Consider the following 8,847-nt stretch of genomic DNA (forward strand, 5'->3'; position numbering starts at 1 on the left):
AGTTCCTGTGGCTCAGTCATAGAGCATTGCGTTAGCAGCGCAAAGGTTGTGGGTTCAATTCCCAGAAAACACACATACTGATAAAAAAATGTATCGCCTGAATGCACTGTAAGTCGCTTTGGCGTCTGCTAAATGCATACATTTAATTTAATTAAAAAATTGAATGTATATAAGCAGTATATTTATATATACATAATAAATGTGCACAGTACACACACATATATTATGTAAACAAAAACCTTTATTTTGGATGCGATTAATCGTTTGACAGCACTAATTAAAACAGAAAACAGCCTTGTTGATCATAAGAGATTTCATTCAATAACATTCAACAATTAAACTCCGCACACATGACGACAATAGATAGGTGTGTTGGAGGCAAAGACCAACCAGGTCATTGAGGACACGAATTGTTGAATAAAGTTGTTATTTTTGTTTTCTTCATGTACAGAGTATTCTCGTCGCTTCATGAAATTCAGATTGAACCACTGATGGCAGATGGAGTATTCTGACGATGCTTTTCATACTTTTCTGGGCCTTGACAGTTTTATTTACTTGGCAGGCAATGGGACAGTCACAAACCTCCCGGTTTTCATCCAAAATATCTTAAATTGTGTTCTGAAGACGAACAAAGCTTTTACGGGTTTGGAACGACATGAGGGTAAGTGATTAATGACAAAATTTTAATTTTGAGGTGGAGTAACCCTTTAAGTACATTTTCACTCCAAATTCTCAATACTGTAATGCGTCTAGAAAATGTATTTTAAATGTAACTACTTTTTCTTTTATTTTGTTCCCATTATTCTCTAGTTTAATTTCAATCTGCGTAAAGGCAGTACAGCAAATACTATCATATGCCATAAATACTATGTATATTGTGAATATTTTCCCTATTGATTGATTGATTGCATTACAGTAATGAGAATAAGATTTGCCATAATTGCCATTAAATATAAGAAATTAATACAGAAGGGGCACGTTAAATTGATCAAAAATTACATTTATAGTGTAACAAAAGATTTCTGTCAAATTTTATTCTGAATTTTCAACTCATCAAAGAATCCTGAAAAAAAAAAAAAAAGAATCAAAAAAATATCAAAATATTTACTGACTACGTTTCGGTCGCATGACCTTCATCAGGAATTTTTTTCCTGATGAAGGTCATGCGACCGAAACTTAGTCAGTAAATATTTTGATATTTTTTGCACAGATAGTGTGCGGGATTTGTTATTCAATAGCATTCAAAATCTTACTGACCTCAAATGTTTGAACGGTAGGCTATATATGCTCATACAATATGCCTTATAATTTTACTTTAAGGATGAAATATGACCTGGACACGTTATTGACAACCATTTAACCTTTCACCACAATATCTAATATGTATACCTGATTTGTAGTGAATGTGAATATAGTCTCCCAGCTAGAATGCAGCATTCTGTCAGTAGAGCGCAGTGTTGCTCTGTGAGACTGCAGGACATCTGCATCACAGAGCTGCTGCTCTTATGCTTTATAAAGACGAACGCTTCGCACCTGCAGAGTGAGATTCTGTTCTTCCCTCGTGAAATGAAAGCTGAGAACTGTCACAGATGTGCTAGTTGCTCAGAGAAAATCATTGCGTCACCTATCAAGATCTAAACTAGTGTTTTAAATAGACCATTTTCTCTTTCTACAACTTCTAACTTCTTAGCATCTATATCTTATTTGTAACTGATATGCGCCTGCAGCACAAAACGGTTGCGAACTTGCCAAGGGATTAATTTGACTATGTAAATGTCCAAAATGAACTGACTTTGAAAAACATGCCTGATAAATAAGAGGCCTTTAATTGTAGGTAAGAATAAATCGCTGCTAAGTGGTAATGCTGTAAGAAGATGCTTAATGCAAATGTGAAGATCAAACAAGATTAACAAGAATAATGCTGATGCACAGCGAACACACTTGTTCTCCAGTGTCTCAAGTGTTGATTCAGATCACAAGAATGCAGCTCTTTGAAAAGTACTTACTGGCAAACAATATCCAAATATTAAGTATTTGGATATAAGTGATTAAGCAAAATAAGTGATTGCATGACAATTATAGCATCTTATATATAGAACTTAGACGGCAGAATGCATTTGATCTTTAAGCACATTGTTATTACAGTTAGTCGAATATTGAATAATACAAGTACTTGGAGACTTAATTCACTTTTAAAAATGTAATAAAAATATTTGGATGTTTTCTAGTTGTCAAACGTTAATAGAATATATTATTGTAAATGAAACAAGATAATGTGTCCATACACTGGAAAAAAAGTTGGTGTATAGGACCGACTTTGAAACTATTTCTCACTCAAAAATTGCTAGTAAATTTCACAATTACAAAGACATGGCAAGTAACACATTGAATCAAATGTGACCTTTTGAAGTTGAAAGACTGAAATAGCTTTTCCTTGTAAAATGTGCTCCAGTAATCTTTTTTTTTTTTTTCAAGTATGAAAATCTTTTTTACAGTGTATTATGAAAGTCAGTGGGGTCCGAAATAACACGAAATCTTATTGACTTGCATTTTACGGACCAAAAAAAAAAAAAAAAGAGAGAGTGAGAGAGCCGGGACCTTCTTTAAAATAAATAACAGAATTTCTTTTTTGGATGAATTGTGCCTTTAGGTTTCCAAATACTTTTTGGATCCACTGTATGGCCTTTGAATCAGATGAAAATATGATGTTGATCAATCAATACTCTGAGATGATCTCCTAAAAATGTATTACCCCTGGTTCTACACTGAACAAATACTCTAAGCACAACACTTCTCATGCCAACTCATTTTGGAACTGATTTACTGCCTGTTTATTGTACTCACTTCCTCTGTATGCATGAGAAATCCTCTCTTTTGCTTATGAAAGCTCTCCCACTTTCTGCCTCCCTCCCTCCTTTTTTTTCTTCATAACTGGTAATGAGACCCTCTCTGACTCCATCTTATTAGGAAACATCTATGCTGTTTGTTGTGTGTAATTAAAACAAGGAGCAAAGGGTGCTGTGATGACTTTCCTCCACTGAAGTGTGTCCCGCTGCATGCCCACAGGCTCATCTTCTCCTAAAATGGGCACTTGCAGAAGTTTCTGAAAGAAATGAAAGAATATTATTCGATCATATACTTGTTTTACTGCTGGTTCTTGAGATCTCAAAATAAGGAAATAGATAAAAAGCTTCAGTGTTAAATTTCAAGTTACATTTGCCATTAAAATAATGATTGGAGAGCTATAGACCAATTTCAGTGTTTGCAAACAGTGATGACGGTTTTTTGTGGGCGGAGCCTATATGGTGGCAGAAAATGACAGTTTTAACATAGCAGTCTATTCAAGCCATGGAATAAAAGAATACAAAATTTCATTTTGAGTTTATATTTCAAAATTCTGACTTTTCTTGCAATTCCGAGATTATATCTCTCAATTCTGGTAAGAAAAATCAACTCGTCATTCTTTCTTTTTAGTTTATAATCCCACACTTCTGCTTTTTCCTCTCAGAATTGACAAACTCGCAATTGTTGACTTGAATAAAGTTATAAAGTCCGAACTAGGAGATATAAACTTGCATTTGCAAGAAAAAAAGTCAGAATTGTGAGATAAAATAGGTAAATGTTATGTAAAATGTTATAGGTTTAAATAGTATTTCATGCATGTATTTCAACTGTAGGGCTAATACAATATGTTCCCTATATGAATATTATATAGACCTATTGTTGAAATCAAATTTATGCTTTAAAATAGGGTAATCATAGCAGGTTTCATCCATAGTCTCTCCGTTTAAACGTCTGCGTTTAGCTTCAAATGGCATCTTTGACGACAGTGTTATATAAAAATTATTTGCATTCCGATTCTGACATCCAAAGGCACAACAATAATTTTTTTCTCTTATTCCATGGAATTTACTCGCTTCCCTCCAATTGTTCCCAGTGTTTTCCGCCACCACTATGCGCTGCAAGTGACGTAACTGTGACGTCTACTCCAAATTGGTCTATTGTTTGGTTTACTGGTGCTCTAATGTACTTTAATGTGGTTTTCTTCATGCATAGCCAATATGTTTTGACCATGGGTCTTTATTTTATTTTAAAATTAAGTAGTACAAATGTGCAGGTTGTGAAATGGAAATGGGCTGGCTCATGAATATTAATTAGGTGCACAAAAATGAACTTGATGAACAGTTCATTGCACAAAAATGTGTGAGGTCAAAGGTGTTGTTTTTAACTTTATATAGCCATGAGAAAATAAAGGCTTTTTACGTTTTACTTGTCCTTGAGTGCTTGGCCTTGATTTTTACAAGTTGAACTGATCCCCATTCCAAAGAGCACCGTGACATGAAAAATGAATACAAAAATTAATTGTTTTCATAAATGTAAGAATCAGGTCTAGAAGAGTATATATAGAGTATTTTCGAAGTATATCTCTTTGCTAATTTCTAACTTTAAAAGTGCATTCTATGGAAGCTTATTTCCACCATGGGATAAAAATAAAATAAAATAAAAAGGCAATTGCAACTTTTTATCTCACAATTATATCTCATAATTCTGAGGAAAAAAATGAAACTGTAAGTTTATAACAAGTAACAGAGATATAAACAATTCTGTAATTCCAACAAGAAAAGGCTGAACTGTTTGATATAAACTCACAATTGAGAGAAAACAGACAGAACTGTGAAAAAAATCAATAACAGCAAAACAACGCAATTACCTTTTTATTCTGTGGCAGAAACAAACTCAGGATTCAGAGAAAATAAAGGCAGAATTGTGAGATGTAATCTAGTTTCATACATTAAAAAAATAATAAATTGAGTTTTGGTGAAGAGGTGTGTGAATAGTGTAAATGAGATTAAGACTACTCAGTAGTTTTCTATAAAAAGTTATTTTTTTTTATTTTATTAAACTTTAGTAAACACAGTCAAAGTACAGTTAGGACTACAATATTACACATAAATATCTACATAAAACACAAAACAAAATATATAAAATAGCCTACTAAATTTGTATACAAAATACACCTACAGCCAGGGGGTGGGCTAAATCTTTCATTTGAGGAGATATTAGTAAAACCAAATAAAACATGTTCTAAGCACAAAGAAAAAGTGAGGTCAATGTTGTCATTTATAAATCTAGTCAAAACTTTTTGCCAAACATGAGAGCAATGCCAAAATAAATGAAACAAATTTTCAGTCTACATATTTCAAAAAGAACACTTCAAATCAATATCATTTTTAAATTTAAAGTTTTTTTTATTTATTTATTTTGCGGGTCGTCCACTATGATGAAATGACGTTACCACGTTGATTCATTAAAGGGGTCATATGATGCGATTTCAAGTTTTCCTTTCTCTTTGGAGTGTTACAAGCTGATTGTGCATAGATAAGATCCAATAATGATCTTTAAAAAAGCATCATATGACCCCTTTAAGGTATTGGATGCTGGCTGCCTGTATATACGCTAGTAGCATATAGCGTCGTCATGTAGTTTGATGCAAGGTTTGAAATAAGTTATTTACAGCTGAAGAATTATTACCTGTACGGCATACTGACGGTGCAAAGAGTTGATGTCAGAGAAAATCCTGAGCAGTGACGCACGAGTTGCTTTTTTGTTGGAAAGGTAAGAGGGTTAATTACCGCTCTGAAAATCACTAGTGGTAGCCTAGCCTACGTAAAACTTTATGATTTTGCTCGTCCACGTCGATAGATGGCAGTGCAGGGTCTAACATTGTTTTATATCATTACTTCACGGTCACGGACTTAACGGACAACAAACGCGAGGTAAAGAAGTAATGGATACATCTTTAATGGCACATAAATATATTAAGTGAAATTACACAGTAATTTGAGGGAGAAATGATTCTTGCTGACCGATTCAAATGCTCAAATGACTGTGAGACATTTGATTATAATCTCATCTGCTACAGTAAATCGTGGGATTCTTTCTGTTGGTCAGTGGATATATGCACAGAGCAGTAAGTTAATTGACTAACAAGTAGGTCTAGTGGTCATGGATTTGCTCTGAAAAAAAGGGTTTTGAGGTTCTGATCTGCCCCAGTAGACCTTTTTCAGACTTTTTTTATTTTAATGATCCAAAATTGCACAATAGATTGCATTTTGTTTCACTAGAATGAAAAGTGAGCCGTGGAAAAGCAATAAATTGGAGCGATACATTGGAAATTGCCACTCGCTTTCCACCACAGATGAAAACCACAATGAAATACTCAGCTAAACATTAAAAATGACAAATATCAGCAACAGATCACCACACACTTTGAATTGTGAGCTATGTAAAGTGTCAGGACAAAATCGCCCCCACTGTAAAGTACACTACCATTCAATTTTGGGGTCAATAAGATTGATTGAGTATTAATTTTAAAGGTCTTAAGTTCACTAATTCATTTTTATTTAGATAAAAAATATAGGTAAAACAGTGATATTGTGAAATATTATTACAATTCAAAATAACATTTCTTTTTGCTGATTTGGTGCTCAAGAAACATTTCTTTTTCTTATTATAATTACTTTAAAATGGTTGTGCTGCCCAATCAAGTGTGGAATGACTTCTTTAGAGTTTTTGTTGAGCAGAACTTTTATTTGATATAGAAATGTTTTGTAACATTATAAATGTCTTTACTCTCTTTTTTTACTTCTCATTTAATGTGTCCTGGCTGAATAAAAGTATCAATTTTGATCAAAAAGAAAGAAAAAAAAATCTTACTGACCCCAACCGTTTGAACAGTACAGTGTATGTTTTTAACAAGCTTTTGGAGGGAGTTTTGTCATTTCAACATGTTAAGCTGATAGATAATCTAGTTAGATATAATGGATAGTCTTTCTTTATATCTTTGATCATGACCAGACAGGTAAGATGAAATGGAATGGCAGTGTTTCTAACAGGTTACCTAGACAAACATAGATCATCATGCTGCAACATTACTTGTTCTGGTGAAATGTTAATTTGTCAATCTATGTGTTTTGAAGAGCTTGCCTAACTTGATGCATTAAACCAAGATCCCAGAGAAGGATGAGCATTAATCTGTCACATGCAGTGGTCTGAAGTCACACTAAACTCCGGCCCATCTATCTCATGAGCTCAGTGGCAGTCTCAGCTGCTGTGCCATTAATCAGTGTGTCACATTTCATCTGGAGGTGTTGACACTCCACTCACCCAAACGGCTGATCACACACAGTGTGTTCACAATTCCTGCGGGCTAATTGCACATTTTGCTGTGGCCCTGGTGCTGGTATGGGACTATGGAAATTCACTTCCTCTCTCGCAGTCACGCCACTATTAGTTCATCATCGTCAGCTAATGAATGCAGGCTCCATTGTCTCTCAAAGTTTGATGAGATAACATGTAATTAATTGTGAGTTGTGCAGAATGCAGCTCGGGTTTTTTGATGTCTGAGAGTGCTGATGTTCTTGCATTGTATAATTTTCCCTTTTTTTTTGGGAACACTTCATTAAAACTCACACTCAAGGATATTTCAGTATGGCTGACCTGAAAATTTAGGCTGAGGCTTAAAATCAACATGAAATCAAAAATGGCCACAAATGGTCATACTGTGCAGGAGTCATCGGGGCATTTTATTGCAAAAATGTTCCTGTTTGTATTCTTTGGTCATACATCTTTCATGATTTTCTACACCTCTGAAATGATTTCCTTTTTCAGTGATTTCACCAAGCCCACTTATTTTTGCAATGCTCTTCTCTTTCCTAGTATGTAATGCCCACGTTTCACAATCTAATTAATTCTCAATTAAAAGTGTAATACAATCTTTTCTAACTGAATACAACATGCCCACTTTTTGATCAAAACAGTAAATACAGTTATGTTTCCATATCCAAATGCTTTCTATTCCTCACAGAATCCTGAAAAACATCTCAGTTTCCACAAAAATATTAATCCGCGAAACTGTGACAAAACATGGATAATAATAAAAATGTTTCTTGAGCAGCAAATCAGCATATTAGAATGATTTATGAAGGATCATGTGACACTGAAGACTGCTGAAAATTCAGCTTTACCATCACAGTAATAAATTACATTTTAAAATACATTAAAATAGAAAACCGTTATTTTAAATTGTAATATGTCACTAATACTGCTTTTGCTGTATTTTTAATCCAATAAAGGCATCATTGGTGAGCATAAGAGACCTAGTATGTTTCACTGACAATAAGAGAAAATTAGATTTAGACCGAGTGTTCTTGTGATGCCATCAGCCCACAGCCCATCATTTTCGGTAATTAATAACATTTACCGCTCTAGTGATTGACTGAAAATCTCTACGCCCAGAACTGTACGCCCATCAGCATGACCACAATCAGAATTGTCTTTATTGCCAAATTACTGTGGTTGTACTTGTACAAGGAATTTGTCTTGATGACGTACATGCAATTTGTGTCTGTGCCAGCCAAGCAGCTGCCATTGACATGAAGAGAAATGCTAAAATGTTATTTTATTCAGGTATTCTGGACTGGAGGCTGCAGAGTATCTGTATTTGACCGTTCAGGTGGCAGTCTGCTCTCCCATTGGTATTTGCTGCAGGTGCTTATTTGCATAAAGTAAAGCTCACCTTTCTCACATCACCAGGGGTGTGTGTCAGCATGTTGCCGGAAAGTGCCAACTCTTGTTTAAAAAAAAAAAAAAAAAAAAAAGAATGACTTTGGGTCAATGTACAACTGCAAACCACTGTCAGTGTAAATGCCACTTTACAGATAAATTAATAATGCACTCCTGCTCGCCATCAACACTCAAAATTCAACGCATGTGTGCGCTGCTGCATTAGCATATACTGTATGCTCTTTATTGATGCATGCCGTTTGATTTGAAGCCTTTGGTGCA

General features: G+C 34.4%; 1 long non-coding RNA gene across 1 annotated transcript in view; it reads right to left on the reverse strand.

Moving 5' to 3' along the window:
* The window catches only part of LOC107691769 (uncharacterized), a 13,944-nt gene extending 10,664 nt beyond the window's left edge, over positions 1-3,280 (reverse strand). The window contains exon 1 of the long non-coding RNA XR_001634568.1: positions 3,271-3,280. This is a non-coding gene — a long non-coding RNA (uncharacterized LOC107691769). The remainder of the gene's footprint in view (positions 1-3,270) is intronic.
* Between the last annotated feature and the right edge of the window lie 5,567 nt (positions 3,281-8,847).

The sequence above is a fragment of the Sinocyclocheilus anshuiensis genome, unplaced genomic scaffold (genome assembly GCF_001515605.1).
Source record: "Sinocyclocheilus anshuiensis isolate Anshui unplaced genomic scaffold, SAMN03320099.WGS_v1.1 scaffold246, whole genome shotgun sequence".
Lineage (NCBI taxonomy): Eukaryota > Metazoa > Chordata > Actinopteri > Cypriniformes > Cyprinidae > Sinocyclocheilus > Sinocyclocheilus anshuiensis.